Source organism: Carassius gibelio, chromosome A10, assembly GCF_023724105.1.
Source record: "Carassius gibelio isolate Cgi1373 ecotype wild population from Czech Republic chromosome A10, carGib1.2-hapl.c, whole genome shotgun sequence".
Taxonomy (NCBI): Eukaryota; Metazoa; Chordata; class Actinopteri; order Cypriniformes; family Cyprinidae; genus Carassius; species Carassius gibelio.
This window is the reverse complement of record NC_068380.1, coordinates 2,402,265-2,420,119: the sequence shown is the minus strand read 5'-3', so window position 1 is coordinate 2,420,119 and position 17,855 is coordinate 2,402,265. Positions and strand designations below refer to the sequence as shown.

The 17,855-nt window shown below is 39.9% G+C and overlaps 1 long non-coding RNA gene across 1 annotated transcript; it reads right to left on the bottom strand.

Moving 5' to 3' along the window:
- Positions 1–4,065: 4,065 nt before the first annotated feature.
- Positions 4,066–12,842, bottom strand: LOC128020818 (uncharacterized). The gene is made up of 3 exons (XR_008185403.1): positions 12,507–12,842; positions 9,349–10,608; positions 4,066–4,184 (listed from the first exon to the last, which is right to left on the bottom strand). It is a non-coding gene; the product is annotated as an uncharacterized LOC128020818 (long non-coding RNA).
- Between the last annotated feature and the right edge of the window lie 5,013 nt (positions 12,843–17,855).

Here is a 17,855-nt window from a genome sequence, read left to right as displayed (position 1 = left end):
CCTATAATTTTTTTGAGATTAACATATATTTTGTGGTCAGTCTAATCTAAAGGCCTGTGCAATGTTAACTTTTGGAGATCTTGAGTTTTTGTTAAAGCGCGTTTCCATGGCGCCATGACAAAATTTGATGTCTTGCCACAGCAAGAGAAGTTGTTGTAACTCAAGCATAAAATGTTCAATCTTCCCCAAACTTCAAATGTTTGATAAGAGTCCTGGCCTGAACACATCTAAAGGCCAATATTCCATTATAATGATAGCGCCACCTGCTGGCAACGGTAAGATTGGCACATATGTGGGATATACTTTGATATATTCCACTTATATTAAGGACATTAAATGCATATTTCTCAACGTTCACCTTTTTACTAAAGCAACACGATGGCGGTGAGCCCGGGTGCGAGGGCCCGTTCATCGCTGCTTGCAGCTTTAATTATTATTATTATTCTTCTTCTCCAAAATGAATCGCATTTTTGAGGGCCTAAACATGCTCGAAAAGTCATGAAACTTTGCACACACCTCAGAACTGGCGAAAATTTACGTCTGATATGGGTTTCAGAAGTGGGTGTGGCAAAATGACTCAACAGCGCCACCTATACACGTTCAACGGTGTGCGCCTCGAGCTACGTTTCATGTACATGTATGAAAATCGGTATACACATGTAACTCTCCAATACCTACAAAAAAGTCTCTTGGAGCAAAATCCGAAACCCAACAGGAAGTCGGTTATTACTAATATTATGAGCAAATTTTGTGTCATTTTTGTCATTTCCATGCGTTGTATTTTAACGAACTCCTCCTAGAGATTCATTCAGATCAACACCAAATTTGGTATGCCTAATCTGAAGGCCTTTGCGATGTTAAATTGCGAAGCTTTTGAGTTTTCGTTGAAGGGCGTGTCAGTGGCGGCCTGGCGAATTTCGATGATTCGCCATGAAACAGGAAGTTGCTATAACTCAGACATACAATGTCCAATCTGCCCCAAACTTCACATGTTTGATGAGACTCCTGACCTGAACAGATTGACATGCCCATATTCAGTTATAGTCATAGCGCCACCTACTGGCAACAGGAAGTGTCATATTTTACACTGCGATGAACTACTCCTAGAAATTTTATGACATCAATGTATTTTTTGTGGTCAGTCTAATATAAAGGCCTGTGCGATGTTAAGTTGTGAAGATCTTGAGTTTTCATTAAAAGGCGTGTCCATGGCGCCGTCACGAAGTTCAATGTCTCGCCATAGGAATAAAAGATGTTATAACTCAGGCATAAAATGTCCGATCTTCCCCAAACTGCACATGTGTGATAAGAGTCCTGGCCTGAACACATCTGAAGGCCAACATTCCATCAGGTGTGGCAAAATGGCTCGATAGCGCCACCTATACACTTTCAACAGAGTGTGCCTCGAGCTATATTTCACGTACATGTACAAAAATCGGTATACACATGTAACACACCAATACCTACAAAAAAGTCTCTTGGCACGAAATCCGAATCCCAACAGGAAGTCGGTTATTTAGAATTTTCTCTGCAAAATTGGCGTTGTTTTTGCCATTTTCAGGGGTTGTACTTTAACGAACTCCTCCTAGAGATTTATTCAGATCAACACCAAACCTGGTCAGTGTAATCTTAAGCCCTTTGTGATGTTAAATTGCGAAGATCTTTAGATTTTGTTAAAGGGCGTGTCCATAGCGGCCTGACAAATTTCGATGTTTCGCCATGAAAAAGGAAGTTGCTGTAACTCAGACATACAATGTCCAATCTGCCCCAAACTTCAAATGTTAGATAAAACTTCTGCCCTTAACAGATCTACATGCCCACATTCAGTTATAGTCATAGCGCCACCTATTGGCAACAGGAAGTGACATGTTTTACGCTGTGAAAAACTACTCCTATAATTTTTTTGAGATTAACATACATTTTGTGGTCAGTCTAATCTAAAGGCCTGTGCAATGTTAACTTTTGGAGATCTTGAGTTTTTGTTAAAGGGCGTTTCCATGGCGCCATGACAAAATTTGATGTCTTGCCACAGCAAGAGAAGTTGTTGTAACTCAAGCATAAAATGTTCAATCTTCCCCAAACTTCACATGTTCGATAAGAGTCCTGGCCTGAACACATCTGAAGGCCAATATTCCATTATAATGATAGCGCCACCTGCTGGCAACGGTAAGATTGGCACATATATGGGATATACTTTGATATATTCCACTTATATTTAGGACATTAAATGCATATTTCTCAACGTTCACCTTTTTACTAAAGCAACACGATGGCGGTGAGCCCGGGTGCGAGGGCCCGTTCATCGCTGCTTGCAGCTTTAATTAGGGCCCGAGCACCGAGGTGCGAGGACCCTCTTGTATCTGCTTTGTTTTTTATTATTATTATTCTTCTTCTTCTTCTTCTTCTCCCGAATGAATCGCATTTTTGAGGGCTTTAACATGCTCAAAAAGTCATGAAACTTTGCACACTCGTCAAACCTGGTGAAAATTTTCGTCTGATATAGGATTCAGAAGAGGGTGTGGCAAAATGGCTCGACAGCGCCACCTATACCAAGAAAATCAACAGCCTTCCAGCTATGTTTCACGTACATGCACGAAAATTGGCACACATATGTAACACACCAATACCTACAAAAAAGACTCTTGGAGCGAAATTCTAAACCCAACAGGAAGTCGGTTATTTTTAATATTATGAGCATATTTTGTGTAATTTTGGTCATTTCCATGTGTTGTATTTTAACGAACTCCTCCTAGAGAGTTCTTCAAATCAACACCAAATTTGGTATGCCTAATCTAAAGGCCTTTGCGATGTTAAATTGCGAAGATCCTGACTTTTCGTTGAAGGGCGTGTCCGTGGCGGCCTGGCGAATTTCGATGATTCGCCATGAAAAATGAAGTTGCTATAACTCACACATACAATGACCAATCTGCCCCAAACTTCACATGTTTGATGAGACTCCGAACCTGAACAGATTGACATGCCCATATTCAGTTATAGTCATAGCGCCACCTATTGGCAACAGGAAGTGACATATTTTACGCTGCGACGAACTACTCCTAGAAATTTTATGACATCAATGTCTTTATTGTGGTCAGTCTAATCTAAAGGCCTGTGCGATGTTCAGTTGTGAAGATCTTGAGTTTTCGTTAAAAGGCTTGTTCATGGCGCCGCGACGAAGTTCGATGTCTCGCCATGCGAATAAAAGATGTTATAACTCAGGCATAAGATGTCCGATCTTCCCCAAACTTCACATGTGTGATAAGAGTCCTGGCCTGAACAGATCTTCAGGCCAATATTCCACCGGGTGTGGCAGAATGGCTCTATAGCGCCACCTATACACTTTCAACGGAGTGCGCCTCGAGCTATGTTTCACGTACATGTACAAAAATTGGTACACACATGTAACACTCCAATACCTACAAAAAAGTCTCTTGGTACGAAATCCGGATCCCAACAGGAAGTCGGTTATTTTGAATTTTCCCTTCAAAATTGCTGTTGTTTTTGCCATTTTCAGGGGTTGTACTTTAACGAACTCCTCCTAGACATTTATTCAGATCAACACCAAACTTGGTCAGTGTAATCTAAAGCCCTTTGCGATAATAAATTGCGAAGGACTTGAGGTTTCGTTAAAGGGCGGGTCCATGGCGGCCTGACAAATTTCGATGTTTCGCCATGAAAAAGGAAGTTGCTGTAACTCAGACATACAATGTCCAATCTGCCCCAAACTTCACATGTTGGATAAGACTCTTGACCTGAACAGATCTACATGCCAATATTCAGTTATAGTCATAGCGCCACCTATTGGCAACAGGAAGTTACATATTTTACACTGCGACAAACTACTCCTTGAAATTTTATGACATCAATGTCTTTTTTGTGGTCAGTCTAATCTAAAGACCTGTGTGATGTTTAGTTGTGAAGATCTTGAGTTTTTGTTAAAAGGTGTGTCCATGGCGCCGTGATGAAGTTCAATGTCTCGCCATGGGAATAAAAGATGTTATAACTCAGGCATAAAATGTCCGATCTTGCCCAAACTTCACTTGTGTGATAAGGGTCCTGGCCTGGACAGATCTGAAGGCCAATATTCCATCGAGTGTGGCAAAATGGCTCAATAGCGCCACCTATACACTTTCAACGGAGTGCGTATACACTTTAAACGGAGTGCGCCTTGAGCTATGTTTCACCTACATGTACAAAAATCGGTACACACATGTAACACACCAATATCTACGAAAAAGTATCTTGGTACGAAGTCCGAATCCCAACAGGAAGTCAGTTATTTGGAATTTTCTATGCAAAATTAGTGTTGTTTTGGCCATTTTCAGGGGTTGTACTTTAACGAACTCCTCCTAGATATTTATTCAGATCAACACCAAACTTGGTCAGTGTAATCTAAAGCCTTTTGCGATCTTAAATTGCGAAGATCTTGAGGTTTCGTTAAAGGGCGTGTCCATGGCGGCCTGACAAATTTCATTGTTTCGCCATGAAATAGGATGTTGTTGTAACTCAGGCATAAAATGTCCAATCCTCCCCAAACCTCACATGTTCGATAAAAGTCCTGCCCTGAACACATCTGAAGGCCAATATTCCATTATAATGATAGCGCCACCTGCTGGCAACAGGAAGATTGGCACATATATGGAATAAACATTGATATATTCTACTTATATTTATGAGTTTAAACGCATATTTCTCACCGTTCACCTATTAACTAAAGCCACTCGCTGCCGGTGAGCCCGGGTGCGAGGGCCCGTTCATCGCTGCTTGCAGCTTTAATTATTATTATTCTTCTTCTTCTTCTTCTTCTCCCGAATGAATCGCATTTTTGAGGGCTTTAACATGCTCAAAAAGTCATGAAACTTTGCACACATGTAAAACCAGGTGAAAATTTTCGTCTGATATAGGATTCAGAAGAGGGTGTGGCAAAATGGCTCGACAGCGCCACCTATACGAAGAAAATCAACAGCCTTCGAGCTATGTTTCACGTACATGCACGAAAATTGGCACACATATGTAACACACCAATACCTACAAAAAAGACTCTTGGAGCAAAATTCTAAAACCAACAGGAAGTCAGTTATTTGTAATATTATGAGCAAATTTTGTGTAATTTTGGTCATTTCCATATGTTGTATTTTAACGAACTCCTCCTAGAGATTTCTTCAAATCAACACCAAATTTGGTATGCCTAATCTAAAGGCCTTTGCGATGTTAAATTGCGAAGATCTTGAGTTTTCGTTGAAGGGCGTGTCCGTGGCGGCCTGGCGAATTTCGATGATTCGCCATGAAAAATGAAGTTGCTATAACTCAGACATACAATTTCCAATCTGCCCCAAACTTCACATGTTTGATGAGACTCTGAACCTGAACAGATTGACATGCCCATATTCAGTTATAGTCATAGCGCCACCTATTGGCAACAGGAAGTGACATATTTTACGCTGTGACGAACTACTCCTAGAAATTTTATGACATCAATGTCTTTTTTGTGGTCAGTCTAATCTAAAGGCCTGTGCGATGTTCAGTTGTGAAGATCTTGAGTTTTCGTTAAAAGGCGTGTTCATGGCGCTGCGACGAAGTTCGATGTCTCGCCATGGGAATAAAAGATGTTATAACTCAGGGATAAAATGTCCGATCTTCCCCAAACTTCACATGTGTGATAAGAGTCCTGGCCTGAACAGATCTGCAGGCCAATATTCCACCGGGTGTGGCAGAATGGCTCTATAGCGCCACCTATACACTTTCAACGGAGTGCGCCTCGAGCTATGTTTCACGTACATGTACAAAAATTGGTACACGCATGTAACACTCCAATACCTACAAAAAAGTCTCTTGGTACGAAATCCGGATCACAACAGGAAGTCGGTTATTTTGAATTTTCCCTTCAAAATTGGTGTTGTTTTTGCCATTTTCAGGGGTTGTATTTTAACGAACTCCTCCTAGAGATTTATTCAGATCAACACCAAACTTGATCAGTGTAATCTAAAGCCATTTGCGATGTTAAATTGCGAAGGACTTGAGGTTTCGTTAAAGGGCGTGTCCATGGCGGCCTGACAAATTTCGATGTTTCGCCATGAAAAAGGAAGTTGCTGTAACTCAAACATACAATGTCCAATCTGCCCCAAACTTCACATGTTGGATGAGACTCTTGACCTGAACAGATCTACATGCCCATATTCAGTTATAGTCATAGCGCCACCTATTGGCAACAGGAAGTGACATATTTTACACTGTGACAAACTACTCCTAGAAATTTGATGACATCAATGTCTTTTTTTGTGTTCAGTCTAATCTAAAGACCTGTGTGATGTTTAGTTGTGAAGATCTTGAGTTTTTGTTAAAAGGCGTGTCCATGGTGCCGTGACGAAGTTCGATGTCTCGCCATGGGAATAAAAGATGTTATAACTCAGGCATAAAATGTCCGATCTTGATCAGACTTCACATGTGTGATGAGGGTCCTGGCCTGAACAGATCTGAAGGCCGATATTCCATCGGGTGTGGCAAAATGGCTCGATAGCGCCACCTATACACTTTCAACGGAGTGCGTATTCACTTTCAACGGAGTGCGTCTCGAGCTATGTTTCATGTACATGTACAAAAATCGGTACACACATGTAACACACCAATATCTACGAAAAAGTCTCTTGGTACAAAATCCGAATCCCAACAGGAAGTCAGTTATTTAGAATTTTCTTTGCACAATTGGCGTTGTTTTTGCCATTTTCAGGGGTTGTACTTTAGCAAACTCCTCCTAGAGATTTATTCAGATCAACACCAAACTTGGTCAGTTAAATCTTAAGGCCTTTGAGATGTTAAATGGTGAAGATTTTGAGGTTTCGTTAAAGGGAGTGTCCATGGTGGCCTGACAAATTTCGACGTTTCGCCGTGAAAAATGAAGTTGCTGTAACTCAGACATACAATGTCCAATCTGCCCCAAACTTCACATGTTAGATAAGACTTCTGCCCTTAACAGATCTACATGCCCATTTTCAGTTATAGTCATAGCGCCACCTGCTGGCAACAGGAAGTGACATGTTTTAGGCTGCGACAAACTACTCCTAGAATTTTTTTGAGATTAAAGTATTTTTTGTAGTCAGTCTAATCTAAAGGCCTGTGCAATGTTAACTTGTGGAGATCTTGAGTTTTTGTTAAAGGGCGTGTCCATGGCGCCATGACAAATTTTGATGTCTCGCCAATAAGAGAAGTTGTTGGAACTCAGGCATAATTTGTTTGATCTTCCCCAAACTTCACATGTTCGATAAGAATCCTGTCCTAAACACATTTGAAGGCCAATATTCCATTATAATGAGAGCACCACCTGCTGGCAACAGGAAGATTGGCACAGATATGGAGTAAACTTTGATATATTCCACTTATATTTATGAGTTTAAATGCATATTTCTCACCGTTCACCTAATTAATAAAGCCACTCGCTGGCGGTGAGCCCGGGTGCGAGGGCCCGTTCATCGCTGCTTGCAGCTTTAATTATTAGGGCCCGAGCACCGAGGTGCGAGGACCCTCTTGTATCTGCTTTGTTTTTTATTATTATTATTCTTCTTCTTCTTCTTCTCCCGAATGAATCGCATTTTTGAGGGCTTTAACATGCTCAAAAAGTCATGAAACTTTGCACACTCGTCAAACCTGGTGAAAATTTTCGTCTGATATAGGATTCAGAAGAGGGTGTGGCAAAATGGCTCGACAGCGCCACCTATACCAAGAAAATCAACAGCCTTCCAGCTATGTTTCACGTACATGCACGAAAATTGGCACACATATGTAACACACCAATACCTACAAAAAAGACTCTTGGAGCGAAATTCTAAACCCAACAGGAAGTCGGTTATTTTTAATATTATGAGCATATTTTGTGTAATTTTGGTCATTTCCATGTGTTGTATTTTAACGAACTCCTCCTAGAGAGTTCTTCAAATCAACACCAAATTTGGTATGCCTAATCTAAAGGCCTTTGCGATGTAAAATTGCGAAGATCCTGACTTTTCGTTGAAGGGCGTGTCCGTGGCGGCCTGGCGAATTTCGATGATTCGCCATGAAAAATGAAGTTGCTATAACTCACACATACAATGACCAATCTGCCCCAAACTTCACATGTTTGATGAGACTCCGAACCTGAACAGATTGACATGCCCATATTCAGTTATAGTCATAGCGCCACCTATTGGCAACAGGAAGTGACATATTTTATGCTGCGACGAACTACTCCTAGAAATTTTATGACATCAATGTCTTTTTTGTGGTCAATCTAATCTAAAGGCCTGTGCGATGTTCAGTTGTGAAGATCTTGAGTTTTCGTTAAAAGGCTTGTTCATGGCGCCGCGACGAAGTTCGATGTCTCGCCATGCGAATAAAAGATGTTATAACTCAGGCATAAGATGTCCGATCTTCCCCAAACTTCACATGTGTGATAAGAGTCCTGGCCTGAACAGATCTTCAGGCCAATATTCCACCGGGTGTGGCAAAATGGCTCTATAGCGCCACCTATACACTTTCAACGGAGTGCGCCTCGAGCTATGTTTCACGTACATGTACAAATATTGGTACACACATGTAACACTCCAATACCTACAAAAAAGTCTCTTGGTACGAAATCCGGATCCCAACAGGAAGTCGGTTATTTTGAATTTTCCCTTCAAAATTGCTGTTGTTTTTGCCATTTTCAGGGGTTGTACTTTAACGAACTCCTCCTAGAGATTTATTCAGATCAACATCAAACTTGGTCAGTGTAATCTAAAGCCCTTTGCGATAATAAATTGCGAAGGACTTGAGGTTTCGTTAAAGGGCGGGTCCATGGCGGCCTGAAAAATTTCGATGTTTCGCCATGAAAAAGGAAGTTGCTGTAACTCAGACATACAATGTCCAATCTGCCCCAAACTTCACATGTTGGATAAGACTCTTGACCTGAACAGATCTACATGCCAATATTCAGTTATAGTAATAGTGCCACCTATTGGCAACAGGAAGTTACATATTTTACACTGCGACAAACTACTCCTAGAAATTTTATGATATCAATGTCTTTTTTGTGGTCAGTCTAATCTAAAGACCTGTGTGATGTTTAGTTGTGAAGATCTTGAGTTTTTGTTAAAAGGTGTGTCCATGGCGCCGTGATGAAGTTCAATGTCTCGCCATGGGAATAAAAGATGTTATAACTCAGGCATAAAATGTCCGATCTTGCCCAAACTTCACTTGTGTGATAAGGGTCCTGGCCTGAACAGATCTGAAGGCCAATATTCCATCGAGTGTGGCAAAATGGCTCAATAGCACCACCTATACACTTTCAACGGAGTGCGTTTACACTTTAAACGGAGTGCGCCTTGAGCTATGTTTCACGTACATGTACAAGAATCGGTACACACATGTAACACACCAATATCTACGAAAAAGTCTCTTGGTACGAAGTCCGAATCCCAACAGGAAGTCAGTTATTTTGAATTTTCCCTTCAAAATTGCTGTTGTTTTGGCCATTTTCAGGGGTTGTACTTTAACGAACTCCTCCTAGATATTTATTCAGATCAACACCAAACTTGGTCCGTGTAATCTAAATCCTTTTGCGATCTTAAATTGCGAAGATCTTGAGGTTTCGTTAAAGGGCGTGTCCATGGCGGCCTGACAAATTTCATTGTTTCGCCATGAAATAGGATGTTGTTGTAACTCAGGCATAAAGTGTCCAATCCTCCCCAAACCTCACATGTTCGATAAAAGTCCTGCCCTGAACACATCTGAAGGCCAATATTCCATTATAATGATAGCGCCACCTGCTGGCAACAGGAAGATTGGCACATATATGGAATAAACATTGATATATTCTACTTATATTTATGAGTTTAAACGCATATTTCTCACCGTTCACCTATTAACTAAAGCCACTCGCTGCCGGTGAGCCCGGGTGCGAGGGCCCGTTCATCGCTGCTTGCAGCTTTAATTAGGGCCCGAGCACCGATGGTGTGAGGACCCTCTTGGAATTGCTCCGTTTATTATTATTATTATTATTATTATTATTATTATTATTATTATTATTATTATTCTTCTTCTCCAAAATGAATCGCATTTTTGAGGGCCTAAACCTGCTCGAAAAGTCATGAAACTTTGCACACACCTCAGAACTGGCGAAAATTTACGTCTGATATGGGTTTCAGAAGTGGGTGTGGCAAAATGGCTCAACAGCGCCACCTATACACGTTCAACGGTGTGCGCCTCGAGCTACGTTTCATGTACATGTATGAAAATCGGTATACACATGTAACTCTCCAATACCTACAAAAAAGTATCTTGGAGCAAAATCCGAAACCCAACAGGAAGTCGGTTATTACTAATATTATGAGCAAATTTTGTGTCATTTTTGTCATTTCCATGCGTTGTATTTTAACGAACTCCTCCTAGAGATTCATTCAGATCAACACCAAATTTGGTATGCCTAATCTGAAGGCCTTTGCGATGTTAAATTGCGAAGCTTTTGAGTTTTCATTAATGGGCGTGTCCGTGGTGGCCTGACGAATTTCGATGATTCGCCATGAAACAGGAAGTTGCTATAACTCAGACATACAATGACCAATCTGCCCCAAACTTCACATGTTTGATGAGACTCCTGACCTGAACAGATTGATATGCCCATATTCAGTTATAGTCATAGCGCCACCTATTGGCAACAGGAAGTGACATATTTTACACTGCGATGAACTACTCCTAGAAATTTTATGACATCAATGTATTTTTTGTGGTCAGTCTAATCTAAAGGCCTGTGCGATGTTAAGTTGTGAAGATCTTGAGTTTTTGTTAAAAGGCGTGTCCATGGCGCTGTCACGAAGTTCGATATCTCGCCATGGGAATAAAAGATGTTATAACTCAGGCATAAAATGTCCGATCTTCCCCAAACTTCACATGTGTGATAAGAGTCCTGGCCTGAACACATCTGAAGGCCAAAATTCCATCAGGTGTGGCAAAATGGCTCGATAGCGCCACCTATACACTTTCAACAGAGTGCGCCTCGAGCTATGTTTCACGTACATGTACAAAAATCGGTATACACATGTAACACACCAATACCTACAAAAAAGTCTCTTGGTACGAAATCCGAATCTCAACAGGAAGTCAGTTATTTAGAATTTTCTCTGCAAAACTGGCGTTGTTTTTGCCATTTTCAGGGGTTGTACTTTAACGAACTCCTCCTAGAGATTTATTCAGATCAACACCAAACCTGGTCAGTGTAATCTTAAGCCCTTTGCGATGTAAAATTGCGAAGATCTTTAGATTTCGTTAAAGGGCGTGTCCATGGTGGCCTGACAAATTTCGATGTTTCGCCATGAAAAAGGAAGTTGCTGTAACTCAGACATACAATGTCCAATCTGCCCCAAACTTCACATGTTAGATAAAACTTCTGCCCTTAACAGATCTACATGCCCACATTCAGTTATAGTCATAGCGCCACCTATTGGCAACAGGAAGTGACATGTTTTACGCTGCGACAAACTACTCATATTATTTTTTGAGATTAACATATATTTTGTGGTCAGTCTAATCTAAATGCCTGTGCAATGTTAACTTTTGGAGATCTTGAGTTTTTGTTAAAGGGCGTTTCCATGGCGCCATGACAAAATTTGATATCTTGCCACAGCAAGAGAAGTTGTTGTAACTCAAGTATAAAATGTTCAGTCTTCCCCAAACTTCACATGTTCGATAAGAGTCCTGGCCTGAACACATCTGAAGGCCAATATTCCATTATAATGATAGCGCCACCTGCTGGCAACGGTAAGATTGGCACATATATGGGATATACTTTGATATATTCCACTTATATTTAGGACATTAAATGCATATTTCTCAACTTTCACCTTTTTACTAAAGCCACACGATGGCGGTGAGCCCGGGTGCGAGGGCCCGTTCATCGCTGCTTGCAGCTTTAATTATTATTATTATTCTTCTTCTTCTTCTTCTCCCGAATGAATCGCATTTTTGAGGGCTTTAACATGCTCAAAAAGTCATGAAACTTTGCACACGCGTCAAACCTGGTGAAAATTTTCGTGTGATATCGGATTCAGAAGAGGGTGTGGCAAAATGGCTCGACAGCGCCACCTATACCAAGAAAATCAACAGCCTTCAAGCTATGTTTCACGTACATGCACGAAAATTGGCACACATATGTAACACACCAATACCTACAAAAAAGACTCTTGGAGCGAAATTCTAAACCCAACAGGAAGTCGGTTATTTTTAATATTATGAGCATTTTTTGTGTAATTTTGGTCATTTCCATGTGTTGTATTTTAACGAACTCCTCCTAGAGATTTCTTCAAATCAACACCAAATTTGGTATGCCTAATCTAAAGGCCTTTGCGATGTTAAATTGCGAAGATCTTGAGTTTTCGTTGAAGGGCGTGTCCGTGGCGGCCTGGCGAATTTCGATGATTCGCCATGAAAAATGAAGTTGCTATAACTCACACATACAATGTCCAATCTGCCCCAAACATCACATGTTTGATGAGACTCCGAACCTGAACAGATTGACATGCCCATATTCAGTTATAGTCATAGCGCCACCTATTGGCAACAGGAAGTGACATATTTTACGCTGCGACGAACTACTCCTAGAAATTTTATGACATCAATGTCTTTTTTGTGGTCAGTCTAATCTAAAGGCCTGTGCCATGTTCAGTTGTGAAGATCTTGAATTTTCGTTAAAAGGCTTGTTCATGGCGCCGCGACGAAGTTCGATGTCTCGCCATGGGAATAAAAGATGTTATAACTCAGGCATAAAATGTCCGATCTTCCCCAAACTTCACATGTGTGATAAGAGTCCTGGCCTGAACAGATCTGCAGGCCAATATTCCACCGGGTGTGGCAGAATGGCTCGATAGCGCCACCTATACACTTTAAATGGAGTGCGCCTCGAGCTATGTTTCACGTACATGTACAAAAATTGGTACACACATGTAACACTCCAATACCTACAAAAAAGACTCTTGGTACGAAATCCGGATCCCAACAGGAAGTCGGTTATTTAGAATTTTCCCTTCAAAATTGGTGTTGTTTTTGCCATTTTCAGGGGTTGTACTTTAACGAACTCCTCCTAGAGATTTATTCAGATCAACACCAAACTTCTTCAATGTAATCTAAAGGCCTTTGTGATGTTAAATTGCGAAGATCTTGAGGTTTCGTTAAAGGGCGTGTCCATGGCGGCCTGCCAAATTTCGATGTTTCGCCATGAAAAAGGACGTTGCTGTAACTCAGACATACAATGTCCAATCTGCCCCAAACTTCACATGTTAGATAAGACTTCTGCCCTTAACAGATCTACATGCCCATTTTCAGTTATAGTCATAGCGCCACCTGCTGGCAACAGGAAGTGACATGTTTTACGCTGCGACAAACTACTCCTAGAATTTTTTTGAGATTAAAGTATTTTTTGTATTCAGTCTAATCTAAAGGCCTGTGCAATGTTAACTTGTGGAGATCTTGAGTTTTTGTTAAAGGGCGTGTACATGGAGCCATGACAAATTTTGATGTCTCGCCACAGCAAGAGAAGTTGTTGTAACTCAGGCATAAAATGTTCAATCCTCCCCAAACCTCACATGTTCGATAAAAGTCCTGCCCTGAACACATCTGAAGGCCAATATTCCATTATAATGATAGCGCCACCTGCTGGCAACAGGAAGATTGGCACATATATGGAATAAACATTGATATATTCTACTTATATTTATGAGTTTAAACGCATATTTCTCACCGTTCACCTATTAACTAAAGCCACTCGCTGCCGGTGAGCCCGGGTGCGAGGGCCCGTTCATCGCTGCTTGCAGCTTTAATTTTTAGGTTGTATTTTATAACCAAAAAGCAATGTTGCTAGAACATTCTGGCAACAAAAAATGGTTAGCTGGGATGTGTCCTGTATAATCCCACAATGACAAAAATATCAAAATATTAACATACAAATAATCATATAATTATATATAGTTACCAAAATTAATAGACTTTTAGAAAGAAAAGAGTTTTGCTTTTTATGTCAAATGTAATTCAAATGTCTTTATTCTCAAAAAATATGAGCAACAAAAGGTATAGAAGAAATATTACATTAAATACAAGTTCACTTTCCACCAGGATAAATTACTATTAAAAACAGTGAATTATTACTTATAATCCTGAAGAGAGAATCAACCAATCACAGAATCACCATTACCGTGGAAATGGAATTGAAAAATTTTAATTTTAATTTAAATCTGAAATTAATTTCTTTGCACACTGAATTTGCTATTATATTTAAAGCTGCAGTTGGTAACTTTTGACGCTCTAGCGGTTAATAAACAGAACTGCTAGCGTCTTGCGGAAGAACATTGTTGCCGGAACTACTTCTCTCTGTTTATGTCTATGAAGAATCACAAAGGTACTGGGTTACTCCGCCGCGGTACCCCCGAAGCAATCTAAAATAGTCCGAATATAAACACTTATTATAGGTGCACCCTAGTGATTCAGGACAAGCCAAAAACACGGTTTGGAAAATGGATTCATGGTGTACTCGCTTATTATATACATTTTTCTACATTTTGAACACAAACAAAGTTACGGACCGCAGCTCTGATTGGTTGTTTCTTACCGGGAGCGATGGAGTTTCTGCAAATGGCAATAGGACACTGGGAGGAGCCAGAGGAGCTTGATTTTTTATCACAGATTATCTGTCTCATATTCTACTGTCAGGGCATAATGACAGGATTAACAAATATGTAAAAAAATATATATATATTTTAACAAAAGTTACCTACTGCAGCTTTAAATCTAAACATACAAATGTTAGGCTATTGGAAATAGAATAAATGTGAATAAAACTGATATAATTTATCTGAATATTTTGCAGTAAACTAGCATGTTATACTCATAATCAATGAAAATTGGTCAGTAGTTTTATATAGTATGCTGTTTTTCAGGGCATCATTTGCAGTGCATCAAGAGATGAGTTATTCATTACTTAGAAGTCTTTATTCTAGAATTTGGAAATCCTTTAGATAAAGTGGATTCAGCTCTGTTCCTCCTCGGCCTGTGGAGATGCAGTGATCGCAGGTTCTTCATTGCATTGGTGCTTCTCCATCTTTCTCTCTCTCCACCCCCTTCCCACCATCAGCCGCCCGTCAAAACCCACTCAGCCCTTCCCCAACACCCCAACAACACCTTCCCTCCCTTCCATGAGTGTAGCATTTAGTGATTAATGTGAGTTTTAATTGTCAAGCTCACTTTTATGCTCATTAAAGTGTATTATGCAGCAGTTAGGGTATTAAAGTTCAGTGAGAAATTTCATGCATACTAATCAGAATGCAAATGAGGCTGGCATAAAAGAATCCCTAGGTGCTGGCAGAAGTGTCGTTAGTTATCTCTCGCCGTGGCTGTCTCCAGCAAGTTAAAGAAATGACTCGGGCTAAATAGATTTTTTGGTAAATGTGCAGGGATGGAGCAGGCCATGTAAAAAGCCAGCTTAAGAATGGAAAGGAGCATGATAAAAAGAACTATTCATTGCCATGTAACAATTAGGACAATGGAGTTAGATAGAAAAAGCTCTCTGTACAGAAAGGGGAAAAGCTGCGGCAGCCATTGTGAATGGAAAACATACATTGTGCGACGCTGTTTGCACTGGAATCTCGTGTAAAAACAGCCCAAATTATTGCTTCTTTTGTGAACATGCATACTTATTTGATTATAGGGAAAAGAACTAAAACACATTATTTAAATAAAAACAGACAAAATATTAAACTTAAAGGAATAGTTCAGTAAAACATGAAAATTCTTCTATTTAATCACAATCATGTCCAAACCTGTATAAGTTTCTTTCTTCTGTGGAGCACAAAAGCAGAACGTTGCTCTTCCGTATGATGAAAGTGGATGGGGACTGGAGCAGCCAGGTCCAAAAGGATAAAAAAAAGCATAATAAAAGTAGTCCACAAAAACATTTTTTAAAATTAAAACTAGTGCTAGTGTTCAGATGATATGCATCTTACACTTATGAAACTAAAAGGCTCCAAAAGGAGGTCTTCACAGCAATGGCATAGAAGAACTATTTAAGATTTCCCCCCCAAAAAAACTTTTAATGAAGAGTTCACTTATAGAAAGAAAAGGTACAAAAGCTGTGGTGGTACCTATTCATATACACCTTTGTACTTTATGTGTTCCTAAAGGGTGCATGTAACTAACCCAGTGACCGGTTTTGTGCCTTTTTGTTTTTATCATGGATGCTCTGCAATGAATGGGTGCCGTCAGAATGTGAGTCCAAACAGCTGGTAAAAACATCACAATAACCCACACCACTCCAGTCCATCAGTTAACATCTGCTGAAGTGAAAAGCTTTGTGTTTGTAACATAAAAATTCATCCATCATCCAGTGTTGTCTTGACTGAATCAGGAGATAAATCTGCATAGATCCAACACTGTTTACAATCAAAAACAGGCCAAAACAGTTTTAAACCAATATGTTTGTGGATTGATGACACTGTAATATGCTCTGGTCTTCTCCCTGCTCATCGTGGTGATGAGATACACAGCAGACTGTCGTCACTCAAGTGGCTGGATGTCTAAGTGGTGCCCGCAGAATAACAAAGGTTTCATTGGACAAGTTTTTGGGGCAGACCTGACCTGTTGATAAGAGAAGGTCTTCATCCCTCCAGGGGTGGTACCGCTCTTCTCTCTAGAAATATGGCACATAGAGTTTGTACTTGACTAACTAGAGCCCAGGTCATGAAGCAGACAGACTGAATAAACCAGCTGTCTGCAAGCCGCATCACATCACCGAAGTCTGTTAACTTTCAGCACTGTATAGGAATTATTATTAGCATTTTTAAGTTATTTGGTGAAAAAACAATCTCCTGTTATTGCAAAAGCAAAGATGAATTTATGAAGTGTGCACGTGTGTGTGACTAAGAGCATAAGCGAGTGTCCTCTCTTGCCCCTCACAGTGGCACATACGCGGGGAGAAGAGCTTGTGTCATTATAGCTGCTCCATATTCCTGTCTGCAGGGCAAGATGAAACAATAATAAAGATATTCAAAATGAGGCCCATACATTTTCTCCCCAGCGTGATGAGCGCACAGTGATATGACAGCGCTGGTCCGATTGCGCTGCACCAGCAGGGATTCCTGCTGCTAATGAGATTCACACAGGTATTTGGGAACAATGCGTAATCTTTTTGACTACCCACAATTCTCAGAAGCTTCGGCTTGCATTGTATTGCAGGAAATTAGTTTGTTTTTCTAGTCCCCTTGTCTTTTTTGAGAGCAGCTGTGAGCAATAGTACCAAAGACTGAATTACCAGCTTTACTCTATATGCTTTAAAATAACTGAACTCTACCCTAAAAATTAAAATGCTAAAATAAAAAAATAAATAAAAAACATGATGTTAACTGAAATGTATTGTTTATGTAATAATGTGATAAAAATGATAAAACTAAGTAAAATAAAATAAAATAATGTATTTAAATTTATCATTATTAATATATTAAAGTAATGAAGCTAAAATGATTCTAAAAATACACAGATCAAGATTTAAATCATTAATTTAATGTAATAAAGCTAATAAATAACATATGTATTAAGTATTTAGTAATTAAGTATATAAATGTATAATTATAAGCAGTGCTTTAAGTGGCCCAAAAGAGGTGCCGGTACTCTATTATAGCCACAAAAAAAAATTATTTTCAGTTTTTTTGATGACTCCTCTCATCCCCTGAGGTAACAACAATTGAAGGGCTTTTATATACAGCAGTCAACAGGCAACCTTAATAATAAATCCTTGTATTGTTTTGTGGATTTGCTTGAGCTAGAAAGAACTACTGAACATAAATAAAATGTGCAAAGGGATTTTGAAAAAA